Here is a 26,057-nt window from a genome sequence, read left to right on the forward strand (position 1 = left end):
AAAATTGCTACATATGACCGAATCAAGCCGGTCGGTCACGTATGTAGAATCGCAGGAAATTAGCTTTAAAACGGCAACATTTTCTCTCAGCTCCATGGAATTGCAAGAAATGTATTTAAAAATACAAACAAGCCATGCTGACGGGCCAACCTTGCACATTGCTACGCCCTCTGCCACTCCACCTGTCACACCCACCACCTAAGCCCCTTTGGGTCTTATAGGGTTCTACTAAGATCCCTACTGGCCAAACCCAATTGTGCTTTGCCCCATGGACCTCCTGGTTGTAGCTGGCTGGGACAGAGCCTGGGCTTGAACCCAGGGTCTCTGGTGGCACAAATGGAATATTGTATGTTTTGAACCTTGGACCACTGTGCCACTTGGGAGGCCCCTGCACTCCCACTTATTAATCATCTTTTCATATATGCAGTAAACAACAACAACAACAACAATGCATATTGTTCTAGAGAGACTTGGCGCTGAGATATACCTACCTGTCTGCTAAGTTATATTACTATGATTAAGCTACTGTGTGTATATCAGTACTTGTCCTATACATACTTGAATGCTTCACAGGATGTTTTGTCTCCCACAGTGGTGTGTCCAGGGGGTGGCCCAGGGGTAGCCATAGCTGCCCCTGAAGTCTGATTGGCCACACCAGTGCCACCCCCAGAAATGTTTAGACCTGATGGGTCGTCCCTGAATATATTGATATGCACCAACAGCAAAACAGCGCCTTTCTGTTTAAGTATGTGTAGCCCATGTATCTTATGCCGTCTGGCCAAAAAGAGTATGTTTGCCTCGCTTGGATGCTTTCTTTGGTGAAATAGATTCAGCCTGTTGCGAATTTAAGGGAAATTATGAAACACAGATAGACACGAATGAGAAATAATTTCATTAGTTTGTTTCTTTTTTTTATTGTTACATTTTTGTGGGAAGCCTGGCTTGCCTTGGCATCCATGAATGCACTCCACTTTGTAGGCTGATTGTCATTACGCTTAATAAGGCCCGAATGGGTGTGGTTTTTGGCCAAAATACCACGGCTAAGAGCTGTTGTTATGCGCAACGCGGAGTGCCTGGACACAGCTCTTAGCCGTGGTTGTTACGGTTTCTATGAATGGTGGGTGGAGGAGTCAAGCGCAGAGAGAATGTTAGTTCCGTATGTGGATCTTTATTCCAATGACAGCGAAAAACGGACATGCAAAACACAAGGGCGCATGAAACAACCCGTCCAAACAAACAGGACTAAAACTGTCCGGAAAAATAGAGACCACAAACTAAACCAACACCATAAAACAGAGAACAAGCCCGCAGGCCTAGTGCCCTTAAATAGCCTACAAACAAAACTAAACTCAAAACAGGTGTAACCAATTAGACCAAACTAACAGAAGCAAAAGGAAAGGGAATCGATGGTAGCTAGTAGGCCGGCGACGACGACCGCCGAGCGCCGCCTGAACAGGAAGAGGCACCATCTTCGGCGGGATTCGTGAAAGTGGTATAATGGCCATATAGTGCCTTAGGAAGGTATTCATTCTAAAATCGATTAAATAAATAAAATCCTCAGCAATCAACACACATTACCCCATCACGATGAAGTGAAAACAGGCTTTAAGAAATATTTGCAAATGTATTAAAAATAAAAAACATTAATAACTTATTTACATAAGTATGCAGACCCTTTGCTCTGAGACTCGAAATTGAGCTCAGGTGTATTCTGTTTCCAATGATAATCCTTGAGATGTTTATACAGTTTGCAGTCCACCTGTGGTAAATTCAATTGATTAGAAATTATTTGGAAAGGCACACACCTGTTTATATAAGATCCCACAGTTGAAAGTGCATGTCAAAGCAAAAACCAAAATTATTGTCTGTAGAGTTCTGAGACGAGATTGTGTCGAGGCAGAGATCTGGGGAAGGGTACCAAAACATTTCTGCAGCATCATTCTTAAATGGAAGAAGTTTAGAACCACCAAGACTCTTACCGCCTGGCCAAACTGAGCAATCGGGCTCCCCCTTCTCAGGGAGGTGACCAAGAACCCCAATGGTCACTCTGACAGCGCTCTAGAGTTCCTCTGTGGAGATGGGAGAACCTTCCAGAAGGACAACAATCTCTGCAACACTCCACCAATCAAGCCTTTATAGTAGAGTGACTAGACGGAAGCCACTCCTCAGTAAAAGGCACATGACAGCCCGCTTGGAGTTTGCCAAAAAGGCACCTAAAGACTTTCAGACCATGAGCAACAAGATTCTCTGGTCTGATGAAACCAAGATTGAACTCTTTGGCCTGAATACCAAGCGTCACGTCTGGAGGAAACCTGCCACCATCCCTACGGTGAAGCACAGTGGTGGCAGAATCATGCTGTGGGGATGTTTTTCAGGGGTAGGGACTTGGAGACTAGACAGGATCGAGGCAAAGATGAACGGAGCGAAGTATAGAGAGATCCTTGATGAAAACCTGTTCCAGAGCCATCAGGACCTCAGAGTGGAGCAGAGGTTCACCTACCAACAGAACAATGACCTTAAGCACACAGCCAAGACAATGCAGGAGTGGCTTCGGGAGAAGTCTCTGAATGTCCTTGAGTGGCCCAGCCAGATCCTGGACTTGAACCCGATCAAACATCGCTGGAAAGCCCTAAAAATAGCGTTGCATCGATGCTCCCATCCAACCTGACAGAGATGAGAGGATCTGCAGAGAAGAATGGGAGAAACTCCCCAAATACAGGTGTGCCAAGCTTGTAGCATCATACCCAAGAAGACTTGAGGCTGTAATTGCTCCCAAAGGTGCTTCAAGTACTTTCCAGAAACCGTGGAAAGTACTGAGTAAAGGGGTTGAATAGTTATGCTCATGTCATTATTGGGTATTGTGTGTAGGTTGATGAGAGGAAAAAAACAATTTAATCAATTTTAGAATAAGGCTGTAACATAACAAATTGTGGAAAAAGTCAAGGGGTCTGAACACAAGCCACTGTATATCACAAACCTCCGAGGTGCCTTATTGCTATTATAAACAGCCAATCAGCATTCAGGGCTCGAATCACCCAGTTCATAGTTACACACAAACCGCACCGGCCACATTGCTTGTGTGAGCATTGTAAAATAAATGTACACATACGTTATTCAATCATTTCACTCACACCGCTTGTGCGTGTGAACATGCGTCTGCGTAGCCAAACGTTAATATAGAACTTTGTATTATTTGAGACTCTCCACGCACTGCAAGTCCCCTCCTTATTGCATTTCAGGAAAGTTATAGACGCACAATGTCATATCCCCAAGATATGCTGACTAATCGCTCACCATTACAATAACAAGTGAGGTTAGCATTTTTGGGGGAGTATAATATTTGTGCGTCTGTAACTTTCTCACTCATCATTACTCACAATTCCTTCAGGATTATCCATAATCATGGTAGCATATTTATTCATTTAGAAGTTTTTAGAAACATATTCTACTCTTTACAATAAAAGTAACTCCAAAATGACAAAATACATTATTTACCATTCATTTCTATTGGGCACAAAATAATCTGAAACACAATCAAAGCAAACAGCAAATGCATCCAACAAATGTGTAGAGTCAAGGAGTCATTGCGTGCTATGAATATGGGACCAAATACTTAACTTATTTCAACTTTAATACACAGTCATGTAAGTGAATTTGTTCCAATACTTTTGGTCCCCACTATGTACAAAAGTACTGTAATGTCTAAAAGGTTTACCCGATATGGATGAAAATAGCTTTTAATTAAAGCTGACAGTCTGTACTTTAACCTCATCATCATTATACTGTATCATTTCAAATATAAAGTGCTGTAGTACAGAGCCAAAACAACCAAAAATGTGTCGCTGAACCAATACTTTTGGAGCTCACTGTATATTGAAATAAATTTACCTTCTATCGATTAAGGTTCAAAATATTCTGGACTCCCAAACACGGATTTATTTTAATTCTTCATTCTCTCTATCGAGACTGTCTGCTTTGCTCTGGGACTCCCAGAATTGCCACTTTACAATTCACTGGTGTTTCTTTTAGCCATTTCAGGAGAGTGTCCTGATTTCTAGTTCCCCTGGTGCAGTATGGTATTGGTAGCGAGCGTCAGCAGTCCAGTCCCTGCAGGGTAAGCTATGCCGTGGCTGAGCATGTGAACCAGTGGCCTACTACAGTCTCACGTTAATGGAATGGAAGGTGTGTGTGTGTGTGTGTGTGTGTGTGTGTGTGTGTGTGTGTGTGTGTGTGTGTGTGTGTGTGTGTGTGTGTGTGTGTGTGTGTGTGTGTGTGTGTGTGTGTGTGTGTGTGCGTGTGTGTGTAATGGAATGCCTGGCTGGTCTCCCCTCTGGGGCTTTACATGTGGTGATTACACTTCTCCACTGAGGGAGAGGCAGAGCCAAGGACAAGCAAACGGTACCAGCAAATGGTACCATGACATGACCGTTCCCTGGAATATGCAGGGTGGGGTACAACTACATGGAGTTCAACTGGGAAAAGTTATGTCCAAAGAAAAACATCCTTAAACACAGAGCCTCTTATTTGGTTGGAGAAGATACATCCATCAATCATACTACATTCAACACAAAGCACTAATAAAGTATTGTATGGTGCCATCACTGATAACACATACAATATCTCATAACAAAGGCTGTATTTTGTCAAAAAGGGAAGCATGATGTAAAATGCAAACCTGGTGTACCAAATTATACTAGCCTACTAAAGCCAACGACCTACCGCTGCACCACAGAGTTTTGATGAAAACACTGGCGAAAGAGAATGCCTACCGTATCTGATAATCAGACTCACACAACATCGCCGGAGAAGAGGAAGTCGGAGCGGTCTTCTAGTCACACATAGGAGGTGCGCACACCACCCACTGCTTCCGAGTATATTACTCGCTAATGTTCATTCCCTAGATAACAAAGTTGACGAGATCAATGCAAGGGATGCTTTCCAGAGAGACATCAGGGATTGTAGTATACTCTGTTTCACAGAAACATGGCTCTATCGGGATATACTGTCAGAGTCGGTACAGCCATCTGGATTCTCAGTGCATCGCACCGACAGAAATAAACATCTCTCCAGGAAGTAGGGCGGGGGTGTATGTTTCATGATTAATGATTCATGGTGTAATTGTAATACATACAGGAACTTAAGTCATTTTGTTCACTGACCTAGAATTCCTCAAAGTCAAATGCCGACCGTATTATCTCCCAAGAGAATTATCTTTGGTCACAGCCGTGTATATCCCCCCTAAGGCCGATACCACGACGGCCCTCAAGGAACTTCACTGGAAGTTCTGAACTTTTGGGATGCATACAAGGCCCTCCACCGCACTCCTTTTGGCAAATCTGACCACAACTCCATTTTGTTCCTCTCTTCCTATAGGCAGAAACTCAAACAGGAAGCACCTGTGCTAAGGCCTATTCAATGCTGGTCTGACCAATCTGAAACCATGCTTCAAGATTGTTTTGATCACGCGGACTGGGATATGTTCCGGGTAGCTTCCGAGAATAATATTGACGTGTACACTGAGACAGTTACTGATTTCATAAATAAGTGTATAGGAGATGTTGTACCCACTGTAACTATTAAAACCTACCCTAACCAGAAACCGTGGATAGATGGCAGCATTCACGCAAAACTGAAAGCAGGAAGCACCGCATTTAACCATGGAAAGGTTACGGAGAATATGGCAGAATACAAACAGAGTAGTCGTTCCCTCTGCAAGGCAATCAAACAGGCAAAACATCAATATCGAGACAAAGTGGAGTTGCAATTCAACGGCTCAGACATGAGACGTATGTGGTAGGGTGTACAGACAATCACGGACTACAAAAGGATAACCAGCCACGTCACGGACACCAACGTCTTGCTGCCAGACAAGATAAACACGTTCTTTGCCCGCTTTGAGGATAACACAGTGCCACCAACGTGGCCAGCTACCAAGGACAGTGGGCTTTCTTTCTCCATGGCTGACATGAGTAAGACATTCAAACATGTTAACGCTTGCAAGGCTACCCGCCCAGACGGCTTCCCTAGCCGCGTCCACAGAGCATGTGCAGTCCAGCTGGCTGGTGTGTTTATGGACATATTCAATCTCTCCCCGTCCCAGTCTGCTGTCCCCACATGCTTCAAGATGTCCAACATTGTTCCTGTACCCAAGAATTCAAAGGTAACGGAACTAAATTACTATCGCCCAATAGCACTCCCACTCCCCCATAGCACTCCCTGCTTTGAGAGACTAATCAAGGATCATATCACCTCCACCTTACCTGCCACCATAGACCCACAAAAATTTGCTTACCACCCTAATAGGTCCACAGACAATGAAATCGCCATCATCACTGCACACTGCCAAATCCCATTTAGACAAAAGGAATACCTATGTTTACAAAAGGATAGATTTGGAGTTAGGTAAACTTGGATTTTTCGGCAGGTACATGTGCAGGATGCTACCCTCCACAGTATGGCCTTAACCGGAGAGATTACTGCTTCCAAGGTTTTATTTTTCCAAGCTATATGGAGGGTGCTCTAGCCAACAAACAGCAAAGACCTGAGGACACCATTCCAACCTGGAACTGAGCCAGATACAAATTCAATTAGCACTAGGTGTGAAGTATAAGGCCTTTGGGCCCAACAAGTGTCAGGAGTCTTTGAAGCATCCTCTGAAGCCCCCTCCTGCTGTTTCAAAGACAATTCACTGGCCTCCAGAAATAAAAGTTTCTCCCAAGTGGGTGTGACACCGACTCCCATTGCCTGCTGCACTGCTGCTTGGATTCCACCTGGCGATCTGATCTGTTCACTGTCTGCCCTGGCTTGTCTCCCCCTGTCAGGGACAGGTACCCCCACCACACTCACCCCTCTCTCCCGAGCTTTCGCTCGCCTCCAGCACACATGCACTGTTGGGGCGAGTGACTCCAACTTACAATGGCTAGCCCCAAGTTGTTATATATTTATTTTAATTATTGTGCATTTTGCTATTTGCCTCATGACTCCTGCATGCTTTGTTGACCACAAACTTTCTTTACCCAACCGTGGGACAGACTATGTTTTTTTCCCAAACTCGGGTCTCTGACTCTCTATTGGTTACACAGACTTTTGGCCTCCCATCCTATTCTCACCACCTCTCGCCAGCTTTGTATTCATGTTACCTGATGAAATTTCTGTACAATATGATCTTGTTGCCATCTGATGCACATTCAGATGTCAGCACTGTAGAGCTCTCCCTGTACTATGCCGTCCCTTGATTGTATTACTATCTGGAAATGTGCATGTACACCCTGGCCCATCTATAGTTGCTAACCCCAATTCTGACTTGTGCTCTGATATCTGCTTCACTGATTTCTGCTCTCGTGAAAGCCTGGGTTTTCTGCACATTAACACTAGATGCTTATTATCTAAAATGGATCCATTGAAAGTGTTGGTTCACAGCTCCAATCCAGATGTGTTGGTCATTACTGAGACGTGGTTAAGAAAGAGTGTTTTCAATACTGATGTTAACCTTTCTGGTTATAACCTTTTTCGGCAAAACAGATCTTCCAAAGGTGGAGGAGTGGAAATCTTTACCAAGGATCACCTTATGTGCTCAGTTGTCTCCACCAAGTCTGTCCCTAAACAATTAATTTGCTGGTTTTAAGCATTACATTTTCAAATAGCTATCGTCCTCATTCAGCACCGGCCCTAAGCTCTCTCCTGGCCCCTTACTCTAAGTCTGAATTTGTTCTGTTAGGTGACCTAAACTGGGACATTCTTAAACCACCTGACCAAGTCCTAAAGCAATGGGACTCCCTAAACCTTTCTTAAAATGAACACCAATTCCACAAGGTGGAAAAGGCTACTCTCCTCTATGTTATCCTCACAAATAATCCTGCTAGGTATCAGTCTGGTGTTTTCTGTAATGACCTTAGTGATCACTGTTTTACAGCCTGTGTTCATAATGGCTGCTCAATGAAACAACCTGTCCTGATTTGTCATAGATGCTTGCTAAAAAACTTTAAAGAGCAAGCCTTCCTTCATGAACTGGCCTTTGTAAAATGGTATAGAATCAGCTTGATCCTGTCGAAGACGCTTTTTATATTTTCAGTGGTATTGTTAAAAAACACGTCCCCATAAAGAAAATGAGAATTAAAAAGGTTCAGCCCCTGATTCAACCGTGATCTTGCAGAGATACCCCACCTCAAGAATTGCATTTTGCGAAAGGGTCAGCACACGCATACTCAAGCTGACTGGGTGTCATTCAGGCAAATGAGAAGTAAGTGCACCCAGGCTTTCCGGAAGGCCAAAATTAGTTACTTTAACGAACAGTTATCTCTCTGTGGGTCTAACCTCAAGAAGTTCTGGAAAACGGTTTAAGACCTGGAGAATAAACCCTCCTCCTCACAGCTGCCCATGTCCCTTAATGTTGATGATGTGGTTTTTACTGACAAGAAGCACATGGCTGAGCTCTTTAACCACCACTTCATTAAGTCAGGTCTCGTATTTGACTCAGCCATGCCTCCTTGCCCATCCAAGATTTCCTCATCTCCCACCCCTTCTAATGCATAGCATTATGCCATGATAAACTTACACAAATGCTTATCTAGCGTTGGCTGTGGTTTGGTAAGAAGAATGCCCCTCTTCCCACAGGAGTGATCAATACCTCTGAGGGTTTAGAGCTTGAGGGAGTCACCTCATACAGGTACATGGGAGTATGGCTAGACGGTGCACTGTCCTTCTCTCAGCAAATATCAAATCTGCAGGCCAAAGTTGAATCTAGACTTGGTTTCCTCTATCATATTCGCTCCTCTTGCACCCCAGGTGCCAAACTAACCCTGATTCAGATGACCATCTTACCCATGCTAGATTACGGAGACATCATTTATAGATCGGTAGGTAAGAGTGCTCTCCAGCGGCTACATGTTCTTTACCATTCGGCCATCAGATTTGCCACCAATGCTCCTTATAGGACACATCACTGTACTCTATACTCCTCTGTAAACTGGTCACATCTGTATGTATACCAGTCACAAGACCCACTGGTTGATGCTTATATATAAAATCCTCTTAGGCCTCACTCCCCCCTTGTCCTCCACATACAACACCCGATCTGCCAGTCACATTCTGTTAAAGGTCCCAAAAGCACACACATCCCTGGGTCGCTCGTCTTTTCAGTTCGCAACACAGCTAGCGACTGGAACGAGCTGCAACAAACACTCAAACTGGAGAGTTTTATCTCAATCTCTTCATTCAAAGACTCAATCATGGACACTCTTACTGACAGTTGTGGCTGCTTTGTGTGATGTATTATTCTCTCTACCTACTTGACCTTTGTGCTGTTGACTGTGTCCAATAATGTTTGTACCATGTTTTGTGCTGCTACCATGTTGTATTGCTACCATGTTGTTGTTATGTTGTGTTGCTGTGTTGTCATTTGTTGCTGCCTTGCTATGATGTTGTCTAGGTCTCTCTTTTTGTAGTGTTGTGTTGTCTCTCTTGTTGTAATGTGTGTTTTGTCCTATATTTATATTTTTATTGTATATATTTATTTATTTTTAATCCAAGGCCCCCGCCCCAGCAGGAGGCCTTTTGCCTTTTGTTAGGCCGTCATTGTAAATAAGAATGTGTTCTTAACTGACTTGCCTAGTGAAATAAAGGTTAAAATAAAATATATATTTTTTAAGAATACAGTTCATTGACTATAGCTCAGCATTCAGGACCATAGTACCCTCCAAGTTCATCATTAAGCTTGAGGCCCTTGGTCTCAACCCTGCCCTGTGCAATTGGGTCCTGGACTTCCTGACGTGCCGTTGGAAAAAAACATCTCCACTTGGCTGATCCTCAACACTGGGGCCCCACAAGGGTGCGTGCTCAGCCCCCCCTGTACTCCCTGTTCACACATGACTGCGTGGCCAACTCAATAATCAAGTTTGCAAACGACACAACAGTAGTAGACTTGATTACCAACTACGACTAGACAGCCTACAGTGAGGAGGTGAGGGCTCTCAGAGTGTGGTGTCAGGAAAATAGCCTCTCAGGAAACAGCAGAGGGAGCACCCCCTATCCACATTGACAGGATAGCAGTGGAGAAGCTGGAGAGCTTCAAGTTCCTCTACGTACACATCACGGACAAACTTAAAAGGTCCACCCACATTGACAGTGTGGATGTTGAAGAAAGGTGGTTTGTCAAATACAAATCCTTACAAACTTTTACAGATGTACAATTGAGAGCATCCTGTCGGGCTGTATGACCACCTGGTATGGCATTGACCGCCCACAACCGCAAGGCTCTCCAGAGGGGGGTGCGGTCTGCACAACGCATCACCGGGGGCAAATGACCTGCCCTCCAGGACACCAACCACCCGAGCAATTGCCTGTTCATCCCATTACCATCCAGAAGGCGAGGTCAGTACAGGTGCATCAAAGCTGGGACCAAGAGACTGAAAAATAGCTTCTATCTCAAGGCCATCAGATTGTTAAACAGCTATCACTAGCACAAAGAGGCTGCTGACTACATAGACTTGAAATCATTGGCTACTTTAATAAATGGAACACTAGTCACTTTAATAATGGCACTTTAATAACGTTTACATATCTTACATACTTATCTCAAATGAATATACTGTATTCTATACTATCTATTGCAATCTTGGCCTATGCTCTCTGACATTGCTCATCCATATATCTATATATTCTTATTCCATTCCTTTACCTAGATGTATTTGTTGTGGAATTGTTAGATATTACTTGTTAGATATTGCTGCACTGTCGGAACTAGAAGCACAAGCATTTCGCAACACTCACAATAACATCTGCTAACCATGTGTATGTGACCAATAAAATTTGATTTGATATTTATTTCTGACCAGCAGATTTCACTAATGTGCATTGTGAACAGATACTGATGCTCTGAGTAATATGGTGAGAGCACCAACAACACCTTTAAAAAGCCTTGGTTTCCCATCACTAGGATTTCCCAAACTCAGTCCTGGGGCCCCCATTATGTGCACGTTTAGCTTTTTGTCCTAGCAGTACACAGTGGATTCAAATAACCAACTCATCATCAAGTTTTGATTATTTGAATCAGCTGTGTAGTGCCAGGGAGAAACCAAAAGGGGGGGCATGACCGACTCTTGGAAAACCTGCTCTAACATGCTGACCACAACGCTCGCGTCGCGTGCATGAGTTTTGCAAAATAAATTTACACATACATGTTATTCAATAATCGCTCCCACACGGCTCACGCGCACCAACGAGCGTCTGCGTTGACAGGCGCTTAAATAGAAATTGCTTCTATTTGTGGCTCAGAACACGCTGCAAGTCCTTCCTCGCCCATCTCATCATTGGCTTTTAAAAGCATAAGCCCACGTGTCATCTCCTCATTGGCTATACCCACGTGGGCGATTGAAATTTGAACGGAGGTCGGTTGTGGTTATACACCTTATAAAAGTTAGTTGCCATTCACCATATAAAGTCCGAAGAAGAAAAAGCCTGGAAGGATGAGAGATGACTAGAAACGATTCGGTTGACCTTTTTATGTGTGGATTAATAGTTGGAGTAGAGGATCTTGTGTATTTCAGGTAAATTAACAACTCCATGTGTACATCCCATGACAGATTAGCCAATAACAGCAAGCTAGCTATCTAAATAGGACAAATTAGCTAGCAAATGCAAGCTAGCTAAATTTCCATATATGTTTAATGCTTTTCGAACTTTCATCAAATTAATATAATTGGTTCAGAGTTTGTTTTGGTATTTCAACCTGCGTTTCACGATTTGGTGTGTGGGTACAAAATCTATTTGCACACCATGGCGCACGCACTTCCGGTTTGGGCATGGTGTAAGGTATTGGAAACAAAGCACTGGTAGCCTATAAACAGGGGTGGTTTAATTTCACTGTGCTTTTCTTTGCAGCACTCAAAGCTGATCTAATTCCTTTAAAAAAAAAATACATAATCCATGATAATGAGCTGCGCCAAATTCCCATGATGAATATTCAGGGCCTTCTCCCTACAGGCTTAGTAAATAAAATGGAGCCAACACAATTAATCTAAATGATAATGGAATACCTGGTGAGGCGGGGCAGAAAAGGCCCACTGCAACCTTGGAATACATGCCATGGTTAAGTAAAATACTGTACCATCTTCTCACAAACAGGAGGTCAATAGGAAAGGTACTGTAATCATTATCAAGCAGTGGAGGCTGCTGATGGGAGGACGGCTAGTAATGGTTGGAATGGTGTCAATGGAATGGTATCAAGCATATGGTTTCCATGTGGTTGATTTTAATTTTAATTTTATTTATTTATATATTTATTTAACCTTTATTTAACTAGGCAAATCAGTTAAGACCAAATTCTTATTTACAATGACGGCCTACCCTGGCCAAACACTAACGACACAGGGCCAATTGTGTGCCGCCCTATGGGACTCCCAATCATGGCCGGTTGTGATACAGCCTGGAATCGAACTAGGGTCTGTAGTGACGCTGCGCCACTCGGCTTGATACCATTCCATTGACTCCATTCCAGCCATTATTATGAGCCATCCTCCCCTCAGCAGCCTCAACTATAAATATCAAGATGTAACCTTATGGAGAGAATTGTGAACTTGTCGAAAGTAGAAGCTGCTGTATCTATCATCAACTGCAGTGGATTCTTATCTGGTCACCCTGCTACATTTCATATCATAAAATATAATAAAATGAGCTTAAAGATCTAAACTGGATATAAGCATGAAGCAATACCCGTTTCTATGCTGAGAATTTGCAGAACGATTAAAGAATGTGTTCAGTTAAAGGCAAGTAAAACCATGCAATAAGAGATCACAGAATGTGAAATAGTATGGTGACCTTGAAGTACTGTATATGGTGAATGGGCGAATAAATGAATTTAGTGAATTACATCTGTCTGGCGCTATTGAAGTGTATGGTGAATGGTAGCATGGATGAACGTGTGAGTGAGTGACTTACATCTGTCTTGTGTTTCACCCGAGGTATCTGGACAGTTTGGCTCCCTGTCACATAGCCAGCCCTCTGGGACACAGGTCACCTGGTCATGGCAGTGAAACTCCCCTACGTCACACAGTATGGGCTCTGGATGGAGGAGAGTGGCTGGAGAGAGGAGATAGAGATGTTATGGAGGGAATGGGATGGATGGCTTACATGTTTCATTCAAAACATCGACCTGTAGTCGGACGACTATGAAGTGATTGTGTATTTAGTTTGAGGCGGTTATAGGTTTGTTAAAAGAGATGATCTTATTACATGTACTCTAGTTTCTATAAACATAAAACACAGTGGATGTGGTCTTCCTTACACAATTCCCTCTCTAGCGATCAATAAAGTTCGTTTAACTATATACCTTTTTCAGAAAAACTGGAGATTCACTGTGAGTAAGCTATTTTAAGAATTCTTTCCTTATCTCTAGACACAAACTTGTTTAAGATTGATAGCTATAAAAGCTCATTACTTAGTGGTGGTGATGTTGAAATGATATTTTGTAGATCACAAGGTTTTGTAGATCAAATATTTAACAATCCCTGCAATACAGAGCTTATTCACAATTCATAATTTGGACACGAGGAGACACTTTTTGATTGCTTGTTAGCCAAAAGCCTAGGCCAACAATACAAGAGACATACATATGCAAGGGTTACGGGTAGAAGGGATACAGCTCTGTGTCACCGGCCTCTAGGCGTCACTGAAATGCCTCATTACGCACACCTGATTCCAATTCCCCTGATTAGTAATTGTATATATGTGCCCTCTTCACCATTGTCTTGTTGGTTATTGTTCCCATGGCCGTTGGTTTTGAGTACCTCTGCTTTGTGGTTTCGGCGATCGTGCTGCATGTATAGTGTACTTGTTATTGCTGTGCGTTTGTAATTACGGATCTCACCCCTTGTAGTGTATTATGGGTCTCGTTCTGTGTATTTATTAGAGTTGTAACCTCGCTCTTTGGTTTGGGTTACATCCCTGTATTTTTGTATACGTGTTTGTTTTGGGCTTTGTCCCTGTGCCTTTTCATGGCATGTTGTATTTTTGGGTGGAGTTTTAAAACCCCCTATTACATATTACTGTGCCTTTTTCCAATCATTTATACAACGTGACAATGAAAATATTTTGTTGACTCGCAGATCATTTGGAAACAGTCATCTTTCTGCTTTGTCCCGCAGTTCATTTTGGTATGTTCTTTTTCACATATACATTGACATTTTGGTCATTTAGCAGAGACTTTTATCCAGAGTGGCTTACAGTGCATTCAACTAAGGTAGATAAACAATAACATATCACAGTCATAGCAAGCAAAATGTTTCTGTAACCGTTACTGAAAATGTTGTAGCTGTTCGGAGGCCTGCTTCTAATTTTATTTTACAAAATACATGTATTTTAATTACTGTAAATACATGATAAAATACAAGAATGTTCTAGTTGATTTTTTTATACATTGAATATGAAGTACCACATTGATTGTGGTACTTTATTGTTTTTGCCCAGCCCTGACCAAAGTGAAAACCTGGTCAAATAAAAAGTCATCCCAACCTTCCAATAGCAGGGCATCTGTCAGCATGTTGACATGTTTCCCTGCCGGGAGCTGTCAGACACTCTGTGTGATCATTCACACATGCTCTGCTGAAGATTTGACACCATGTTACCCACCACTATCTCCTCCTCTCCGTCCTGCAGAGAACAAATCATTTGTTTAAAAGCATTAATGCTCAGGCATTTTATTTTCTCTCTCTTTCTCTTTCCCTTTCTCTCTCTCTGCATGGGAAACTGGGAAACATATGTTTACATTTCCAAAGCAAGTGAAAAAGATAAACTAAAGTAAAATAAAAAATGGACTGTAAGCATTAAAGAATCAAGACATTCCAAATGTCATATGTCTATATGCAGTGTTTTAATGATGTGCAAATACAAAAGGGAAAAATAAATAAACATAAATCCATGTTGTATTTACAATGGTGTTTGTTCTTCACTGTTTGCCCTTGTGGCAACAGGTCACAAACCTTGCTGTTGTGATTGCACACTGTGGTATTTCAGCCAATAGATATGGGAGTTTATCAATATTGGGTTTGTTTTCAAATTCTTTGTGGGTTTATGTAATCTGAGGGAAATATGTGTCTCTAATATAGTCATACATTTGGCAGGAGGTTAGGAAGTGCAGCTCAGTTACCACCTCCAAATCTCTCTTTCACACACACACACACTGAATTTTGAACGCTATTATGGTGGGAAGGAGGAAGGAAGGGGGTGTGTGTGTGTGTGTGTGTGTGTGTGTGTGTAGGGGGAGGATGGGGGAACAAGTTTGCCGCACGTAAGTAGTGGTGATAATTCAATGCACCACTGCACTATTCCCTATAGTGCCCTCAAGCAAATTCACTACCCGGGGACAGATATGAAAAGGTCAACCATCTCATCTTTTACACTTTTTCTTCTATCTAATTCCACCGGTGCCATCCATCTAAAAACCTCCCCGTTTCATTCAAGGTCTTCTTTGAAATATTGAAAGTTTTTATGTTATAAAAGGTGCCTCTTCTAAAGATGGAGCATATTGATCATATTGCAAACCCCTGAGTCCTTCCTGACTCATACCCATGTGAGTGGGGACTGGGAATAGAAAATATTGAAGATTGTCATTACAATCAAATCTAATTGGACTATTGCAAGACCTTAATCTTCATATCCAAAGACGAAGGCTAAGAGAGCTAGTATGATAAAACAAAATATTAAGAGACATTTATTGTAGTCCTTCTAATAAAAATTTGGCGCACAGCCATAAAATAAAGTGGCACAGCACTCAACTTCCATAACAAATAGTAACATTTGTGTCACTGTAATAAGATGCATTATAACAGGAGGTTATGGGTAGAGCTGTAGTAATCTTTCCAGGGGGATTTTTGTATTGCTCTAAAATATATCATTCCCAGTAAGTATTCTGGCCTGACATTAGCCTCCTTAACACATGCCTTCATTCACTGTAACAAATTTACAGCAAACATTTTACAGTTAGCTACTTTATTTCTGTAGTACAGTACTGTAAAGAGCAATGCATTATGTGGGCTCAATGGCTTTCCGCTACACTGCTGTAAAATTACAGCAATTTTACAATAAATAACTATAAAAGGTGCCTCTTCTAAAGATGGAGCATAATTATTTCGCTGTATATTTAAAGCAGCGTACAATGAATTGTGATGCATTGTGGGAACATGTAGGTTGAAAAAGAATCTCTGTCTCATTAACATATTTTGATATGTGCCTTGTAATAGGCAATATTTGTTGCATCCGTTAGTTCGAGTGCTGGACAAATTCAACTGAAATGTGGGAGTAGTTCAGAAACAATTCAATGTGTGTAGGGGAAAGACCTCAGAGTCCGGGCCCTAGTAGGAGTGAAATTTATGTAGAATATGTATCCCTGCCTTTTGACTGATCCATATGAAGTCTCAGGCTGGGTACTGTTTAGATTTTTTTGTATTATTTTCTATTTATTCTTTATTTACCTAGGCAAGCTAGTTAAGAACAAAATCTTAATTACAATGATGGCCTACCCTGGCCAAACCCTAACGACACAGGGCCAACACATGTGCCGCCCTATGGGACTCCTAATCACGGCCGGTTGTGATACAGCCTGGAGACGAACCAGTGTCTGTAATGACGCTGCGCCACTCGGCTTGATATTTACAATGACGGCCTACACCGGCCAAACCCAGGCACCCCATATGGGACTCCAAATCACAGCCGGTTGTGATACAGTCTGGATTTGAACCAGGGTGTCTGTAGTGATGCCTCTAGCACTGAGATGCAGTGCCTTAGACCGCTGCGCCGCTCGGGTGCCCAAGTGTTAAATTGGTCAGGTAGCTCAAATCAAATTAAATTGTATTTGTCACATGCGCTGAATACAACAGGTGTAGACCTTACTGTGAAATTATTACTTACAAGCCCTTTACCAACAATGCAGTTAAGAAAAATAAGATTTAAGAAAATATTTACTAAATAAACTGTAAAAAAAAATGAGAGAGCAACAGTAAAATATCAATAACGAGACTATATACAGGGGGTACCGATAACAAATCAATGTGCAGGGGTACAGTTAGTTGAGGTATTTAACGTAAAATGTAAATGTAGGTTGGGGTACAGTGACTATGCATAGATAATAAACAGCGAGTAGCAGGAGTGTAAAATTAAAAGGAGAGGGTCAATGCAAATAGTCCAGGTAGCCATTTGATTAGCTGTTCAGCAGTCTTATGGCTTGGGGGTAGAATCTAGTAAGAAGCCTTTTGGACCTAGACTTGGTGCTCCGGTACCGCTTGCCATGCGGTAGAGGAGAGAACAGTCTATGACTAGGGTGTCTGGAGTCTTTGGTAATTATTATGGCCTTCCTCTGACACCGCATGAAATCACAAGTGCAATATAGCAAAATACAGCTTAGCTTGTTGTTAATCCACCTGGTGTGTCAGATTTCAATACAGTTTATCGGGGAAAGCATAACAAGCGTTTATGTAAGAACATCTCTCGCAGTAGACAAAATATTACAAACACTAGCAGCCAAGTAGATTGGTCACGAAAGTCAGAAAAGCAATAGATTAAATCGCTTACTTTTGATGATCTTCAGATGTTTGCACTCACGAGACTCCCAGTTACACAATAAATGTTCCTTTTGTTCCATAAGGATTTTTTTTTATATCCAAAATACCTCCATTTGTTTGGCGCGTTATGTTCAGAAATCCACAGGCTCGAGCGGTCATGACATCGCAGACGAAAATTTCAAATAGTATCCGTAATGTCCACAGAAACATGTCAAATGTTTTTTATAATCAATCCTCAGGTTGTTTTTAAAATATTTAATCGATAATATATCAACCAGGACTGTCACTTTTTCAATCGGAGATGGAGAGACAATGGCTGCCCCACTCTGTTGCTCAAGCAAAACTCTGCTAACACCCAGCTATCCACTGACGGGATGTTATCTTTCTCGCTCATTTTAAAACATAAAAGCCTGAAACTATGTCTAAAGACTGTTGACACCTTGAGGAAGCCATAGGAAAGGGAATCTGGTTGATATCCCTTTAAATGGAGGCAAGGCATCCAATGGAACAGAGAGCTTTCAGGAAAAACAGCACTTCCTGGTTTGATTTTCCTCAGGTTTTCGCCTGCAATATCAGTTCTGTTGTACTCAAAGACAATATTTTGACAGTTTTGGAAACTCTAGAGTGTTTTCTATCCTAATCTGACAATTATATGCATATTCTAGTTTCTGGGCCTGAGAAATAGGCCGTTTCAAATGGGTACGTCTTTTAGCCAAAAAAACGAAAATCCTGCCCCCTACACTCAAGAAGTTAAAGGTTGAGTGTTAAGCCATGTCCTTTTGATCTGTTTCACTCTATAGTCACTGTCAATTTAGAAGCCTTTGTTAAGCCTCTACATGTCAAAACACCAAATATGAATTGGTATGCCGTCAAATTTAATTACATATTCACTGTTAGCAATTGCTGTCATTTTATTACTATACAATGTAACAATTTAACAATAAATGACCGTGTTCATATTTTGCTGTATATTTACTGCAGCGTTGTGTAAATTATGGTGCATTGTGGAAAAATGTTGTGGGAGGCGAAATAATTGCTGGCGAAATAATTTATTGCAAGGTGTGCAACTATATTTGTTGCACCCGTTAGTGAGAATGCTCTACCAATTGAACTGATATGTGGTAGTAGTGCCCTAACAATTGTATGTGTATAGGGGACAGAGAAGAGTAATAGTACATTTTAAACTTTAACTGGTTGTATTTTGTAAAGTTCTTTGGGTCTGTTTTTCCCTGTAATCACAGCCAGTTTGGAAGCCTTTGTCTAAGCCTCTAGAAATGCAAGTGATTTATAACACCAAATGTTCATAAATATGCTGTACTATAAAAACACCTAGCAGCCAACCTGCTTGCACCAATCCCATGTAATGACAAAATACCAATATTATGATTAGTAGCATTTACTTTCTTACAGTATTGAACTGTATAATTTATCTGATATTACAGTAACTTGCAGGAAGCTGGTGGCAAGTTATTATGAATATTACAGTAATGTTTTTGGCACTGGCCAGAGATGGGAAAAGAGACATCAAAAGGTATGGTAAGGTATTCCAAATACAAAATACCTTGACGACCAATGTTGTTGTCACTACAACAACATTCTCAGTAACGGTTACAGAAACTCTTTACTTGCTCTGACTATAATATGTATTTTATTAATCAACCTTAGTTCAAACTGTAACTGTGAGTCGCTCTGGACAAGAGCGTCTGTTAAATGACCAAAATGTAAAATGTGTGTTCATTTACCTTTTAGTCATTTTCCAGAAGCGCTTATCCAGAGCGACTTGCAGTTAAGCGGACTACAAGCAAGTTTATTTCTGTATTAGAAAGTACAAAATACATGTGTGTCACGACTTCCGCCGAAGTCGGTCCCTCTCCTTGTTCGGGCGGCGTTCGGCGGTTGACGTCACCGGCCTTCTAGCCATTGCCAATCAACTTTTAATTTTCCATTTGTTTTGTCTTTGTCTTACACACCTGGTTTCAATCCCCCAATTACTTGTTCATTATTTAACCCTCTGTTCCCCCATGTTTGTTTGTGAGTAATTGTTTATTGTATTGCGGTCTGTATTTATGGCCTTGTATTTAAATGAGGTGACCACGTTGCAACGTCTGGGCACCGCCATGGATCACTGCAGACGATGGATCGTTGGGAGAGAGGAGGAGGTCGTCCAGAGGCTCCACCAACCCCACAAGAGCAGGCCCCACTGTCCAGCCCCCCACTACACCCAGTCCCAGCAGGATTCGGCTCGCACTCCCGAGGGAATATGATGGGGACGGCTGCCGGATGCCAGGGGTTCCTACTCCAGCTGGAGCTCTACCTGGCGACCGTCCACCCGGCTCCTTCGGGACATGAGAGCGTGTCCACCCTCGTCTCCTGCCTCTCAGGCAAATCCCTGGAGTGGGCCAATGCCGTATGGAGTGAAGGAGACGCGGCGGACCATTACGCAGAGTTCACCCGCCGATTTCAGGAAGTTTTCGACTACCCGCCTGAGGGTTGAGCGGCGGGTGAACGTCTGTGCCGCCTGAGGCAGGGGACGAGGAGCGCACAGGATTTTGCGTTGGACTTCCGGACCCTGGCTGCCAGCGCGGGATGGAAAGACAGGGCCCTGATCGATCACTACCGGTGCAGTCTGTACGTTCGTCGGGAGTTGGCCTGCCGAGACACCACCCTCACCTTAGACCAGCTGGTGGATCAGTCCATCTGGCTGGACAACCTGCTGGCTGCACGCGGCCGTCCAGATTGGGGCCTGTCAGTTCCATCCCCCAGCACCTCTGCTCCAACACCCATGGAGCTGGGAGGTGCAGCGCTTAGGGCGACCGGAGGAGGGGCCATTCCCTGCACCATCTGTGGCTGTAGAGGGCACACTGCTGGTCGGTGCTGGGGAGGTTCCTCAGGGAGTCGAGCTAGCAGACAGGGCACTATCGTGTCACCCCAGGTGAGTCGGCACCAGGCTCACCCAGAGCTCCCTGTTGCTCACATGTATGTCTTTATTAAACTTCCTGAGTTTTCCCTGCATTCCCAGCATAAGGCGCTCGTAGATTCAAGCACAGCTGGAAATTTTATTGACCGTTCATTTGCTCATAGTTTAGGGATCCCCCTTGTTCCTGTGGATAAGCCCTTCCCTGTGCATGCCCTAGATAGTCGACCATTAGGGTCAGGGCTGATTAAGCATGATTAAGCACGTTCCACTAAGCATGGTTACGCAGGAGAGTCACAAGGAGAGAATCAGTCTCTTCCTTATTGATTCTCCTGCGTCTCCCGTGGTGCTGGGCCTACCCTGGTTGGCCTGTCATGACCCCACTATTTAGTGGCAACAGAGGGCTCTCAAGGGGTGGTCACGAGAGTGCTCAGGGAGGTGTGTAGGAGTTTCCATCGGTGCGAAAGTTCAGACCAGGTCTCCATCATGCGCATCCCCTCAGAATATGCCAATTTGACTCTTGCGTTCTGTAAGAAGAAGGCGACTCAATTATCACCCCATCGACGGGGGGATTGTGCGATAAATCTCCTGGTAGACGGAGCACTTCCCAGTAGTCACGTGTTTCCTCTGTCACAGGAGGAGACGGTGGCTATGGAAACACATGTCTCCGAATCCCTGGGGCAGGGATACATTCGGCCCTCCACTTCACCTGCCTCCTCAAGTTTCTTTTTGTGAAGAAGAAGGATGGAGGTTTGCTCCTGTGTATTGACTATCGGGGTATCAATCAGATCACAATGAGGTACAGCTACCCGCTGCCTCTCATCTCCAGTGCGATCGAGTCAATGCACGAGGCGCGCTTCTTCACAAAATTGGATCTCAGGAGCGCTTACAACCTGGTGCGTATCCGGGAGGGGGACAAGAGGAAGAAGGCATTTAGTACCACCTCAGGGCACTATGAGTACCTCACCATGCCGTACGGGTTGATGAATGCTCCATCAGTCTTCCAGGCCTTTGTTGATGAGATTTACCGGAACCTGGCAGGGTGTAGTGGTGTATATCTATGACATTCTGATATACACCGCTACACCTCTGTCGAGCATGTGTCCCTGGTGCGCAGGGTGCTTGGTCGACTGTTGGAGAATGACCTGTACGTCAAGGCTGAGAAATGTCTGTTCTTCAAACGGTCCGTCTCCTTCCTAGTGTACCGCATTTCCACTTCAGGGGTGGCGATGGAGAGTGTCCGCATTTCAGCCGTGCGTAATTGGCCGACTCCCACCACGGTAAAGGAAGTGCAGCGGTTTCTAGGGTTTGCCAACTACTACCGGAGGTTTACCCGGGGTTTTGTTCAGGTAGCGGCTCCCATTACCTCACTGCTGAAGGGGGGACTGGTACGACTGCAGTGGTCGGCTGACGCGGACAGGGCTTTTGGTCACCTGAAGGCTCTGTTTACCTCGGCTCCCATGCTGGCTCATCCGGATCCCTCTTTGGGGTTCATAGTGGAGGTGGACGCGTCCGAGGCTGGGATAGGAGCTGTGCTCTCTCAGCGCTCGGGCACGCCACCAAAGCTCCTCAGGCAAGGTGGGCCATGTTCTTTACCCGTTTTGTTTTCACTCTGTCCTACAGACCAGGTTCCCAGAACGCTAAGGCAGACACTGTCCCGGATGTATGACACAGAGCAGCGGTCCATGGATCACACTCCCATACATCCGGCCTCTTGCCTGGTGGCACCGGTGGTGTGGGAGCTGGACGCGGACATCGAGCGGGGGCTACGCACAGAGCCCACTCCCCCCCAGTGTCCAGCTGGGTGCCTGTACGTTCCGTCTGCTGTCCGCGACCGTTTGATCTGTTGGGCCATCACGACACCCTCCTCTGGTCATCCTGGCATCGGTCAGACCGTGTGTTGCCTTAGTGGGAAGTACTGGTGTACTACCTTGGCCAAGGACGTGAGGGTTTATGTTTCCTCCTGCTCAGTGTGCGCCCAATTCTCCCTTCCAGTGCGTACTGGGGTATCAGCCGGTTCTGGCACCTTGACATCAGAGTCAGAATGAAGCTCCTGCGTTGGACGAATGGTTTAAGCGCTCGGAGGAGACCTGGGACGCCGCCCATGTGCACCTGCAACGGGCCGTGAGGCGGCAAAAGGCGAGCGCCGACTGCCACCGCAGTGAGGACCGATTCTGGCTCTCGACCAGAAACCTGCCCCGCCGCCGGCGCTGCCGGAGCTGGGTCTGCGGTTTGTGGGGCAATTCAAAGTCCTGATACCACTGAATGAGGTATGCTACATGTTACAGCTTCCCCCAAATTACCGTATGAATCCCTCATTCCATGTGTCTCTCCTCAGGCCGGTGGTGGCTGGTTCACTCCAGGAGTCTGAGGTGCCGTAGGTTCCTCCGCCCCCTCTGGACATCGAGGGGACCCCGGCGTATGCTGTTAGAGCCATCCTGGATTCGAGGCATCTGGCGAGGGGCCTTCAGTATCTCGTGGTGTGGGAGGGGTACGGTCCGGAGGAGAGATGCTGGGTGCCGGCGGAGGACGTCTTGGACCCTTCTTTGATGCGGGAGTTCCACCGTCTCCATCAGGATCGCCCTGCACCTCGTCCTACGGGTTGTCCCCGAGGTCGGTGTCGGCGCACTGCTGGAGCCACGCGGGGGTTCATTTTCCATTTGTTTTGTCTTTGTCTTACACACCTGGTTTCAATCCCCCAATAACTTGTTCATTATTTAACCCTCTGTTTGTTTGTGAGTAATTGTTTATTGTATTGCGGTCCGTATTTGTGGCCTTGTAGTTATACGATGTGTATTGTTATATATTTGAGTAAAATTGCTTTCATTACTCATATCTGCTGTCCTGCGCCTGACTCATCTCACCAGCTACACACAGATGCATTACAATGTGTTCTAATTATACTGTCACAAACTACATGAATTGTACTTCAGGCCAGTGAAATACAAATTACAAAATTGTTATTGAAACTATTGAAATAGCTATATCAAATACATGTAACAGAAATACTGCCCATCGTAAACCTGCAACGGTTTACTAACCACTGTGCTTCCAGTAATGCACTGTAAATTCTAAAAATACAGTATGTTGCTGTCGTCAGGTGTTCCAGTAATATACTGTAAATGTGTGTTTCAGTAAATGTCCTGTAAATCTACGGTAATTTACTGGCTTCTGTGCTGCCAGAAAGGTACTTATAACATTACAGGGGGCATTTCATTTTGGTAGCTTGAAAGTGTTTTAGAGAGTGTGTGTGTGTGTGTTATGGAAATATACAGGGAGACAATGTTATTCACATAAATATTTTTGATAACACTGAGATTGAGATGATAAAATATTAGTACAGTCTCCACTAGACAATACTCTGAGCTATATTGCTGAGTAGATAGATGGGAAAACACAATATATTGTACTTATAAAATATGTAATTTAGCAGGTGCTTTTACTCAAAGCAACTTACAGTCATGTGTGCATACGGGTGGTCCCCACAACCCTGGTTCTACAAAACCAGTGCTGACCTTGGGAGACATGAGGGCCAGAACATGGCTAATGAACTGAATGTTTTCTTCTCAAGATTTGAATCAGACAACCTTGTGTCGGAGGTAAAACAAATGGAAGCATCATTACAAATCAGCCCAGCAGAGGAGTTGATGATGCCATTCTTACTCTCAACACAATCCAGCCTTACATTCTGGCATAGAGACTCATTTGTGTCTTCACCTTAGATGAGGGGCTGGTTTTATGGCTGTTGGGCTTCCTGAGCCAACGGTCACAGCGGGTCAAAATAGGTCCCAACGTGTCAGACATTCGCAACACCAACACAGGTTCTCCTCAGGGAAGTGTTTTGTCCCCACTCCTGTACATCTTGTACACTAATAGTTGTACTAGTTCCCATCCTGATAGATAACTCGTTAAGTTCGCTGATGACACTGCCTTGATCAGCCTGTTGCATGATGATGAGGAACACCATGGCCCGGTCCTAGATGACTTTGTAGAGTGGTGTGATTAATCACACTTGGTCCTCAATACCAATAAGACCAAAGAGATGTGCATAGACTTCAGGAAGCATACCACACCTACCTCTTTAACATCTATCAGAGGTCAGAACATAGAGATTATAGAGGAATACAATTATCTGGGTGTCCTCTTGGACAATACGCTTCAGTGGAATAAATGTATAGAACTGATCTACAAAAATAGACAACGGTGACTGTACTTTCTCAAAAGGCTGGGATCTTTTAATGTTAATTGTACTACACTGACTCTGTTTTACAAATCTTTCATTGTTGGTATTTTAACTTTTTGTATTGTTTGTTGGTTTGGCAATTCCACTGTCAGCCAGATAAATATTCTGAGAAGGATTATCACCACAGCAAGCAAGGTACTTGGAGTCAAACTGACAGGCCTGGATGAGAACTTTAAGATCAGGGCCCTCTGCAAGGCTCAATTTTTTTTTAGACCCAAGCCACCCCCTGTACCAGACTTTGAACTACTCCCCTCTTGGCGTCGGTATAGGGCACCCATTGGCAGAAAAAAACAGAACTAGACAATAATTTGTGCCAGGTGGGATATCCCTCCTAAATAGCTTGGGCTAATGTCCCTATCGACCCAGTAAGGCCAGTCTCTTTTTATTGGTATGTAACTGTTATGAAAGTTGTATTGTCAATTTGTTTTGTTATTTAAACGTGTCCATGCCACTGCAACAACATTTCTCCAGGGGGACAATAAAGTCAGTAAAGTAAAAGTAAAGTAAAGTGTACTTAAAGGTTTAAATGGTTTGTACCAGGTTAAGGCAGGTCTTTCTTTATTTTATGTAAAATGTATATGGTTGCACATCGGATAATGACATTCTACAAAATACAGGTGTACATGTGTGGTGACAGCTGCTTACAAAGATTATTGTCTTGAACATACACTTTTGTTTGCAGAAATCAGTGCTCTGGGACTTTTGCTATAAAATCTTTGCATTTTTTTAAAAGAAAAATAATGGGTATGTTGAGCGAGTAAACAAAAATGGTTATCCACCTTCACTGACAACATGAGAGAGCATAAGGCTATAAGGTATCAATATAAATACGAGCTAAGGGTAATAAGCTATTAATAGCTAGGTTATAAAGGGTTGGACCAGGTGTGCTTGGTTTGCAGAATGGATGTTTCTAGTACCTTTGAAGCTGAATTGATTACCATTGAAGGTAGGAAGGGAGCTGGTGGAGGCTCGTGGTGACTGAGAGGCCATTTACTCTCCTGGCAGGCAGCAGGGGCCATGAAAGAAGGAGAGGGCCTCTTGACCTCAGAGCAGGCAGGGTTTCCATTGATGTGTCTACCTGCTTTCATGCTTGCCTGTCTGCCAGCCTTGAAAGGCAAAGGGCCACATTTGAGTCATTTGGTTGACCTCTCATGTCAATTTATTTCCCCTTTCAGAATCAAAAGCCTTTACTTCTTGACTCTTAATGTTTGCTGGCACTGCAACTGTTGCACCCCATTTAATTTCAGAGTGAAATAGAAAGAAACAAACATTCTATGGAGGGGAAAAAAACTAACATCACTGTCTTGTCGATCCCCAGTAAAATAAATAGGACAACGACTGAATTTGCATG

This window comes from Oncorhynchus mykiss, chromosome 22, assembly GCF_057628025.1.
Source record: "Oncorhynchus mykiss isolate SJ-2025 chromosome 22, ASM5762802v1, whole genome shotgun sequence".
Classification (NCBI taxonomy): Eukaryota; Metazoa; Chordata; class Actinopteri; order Salmoniformes; family Salmonidae; genus Oncorhynchus; species Oncorhynchus mykiss.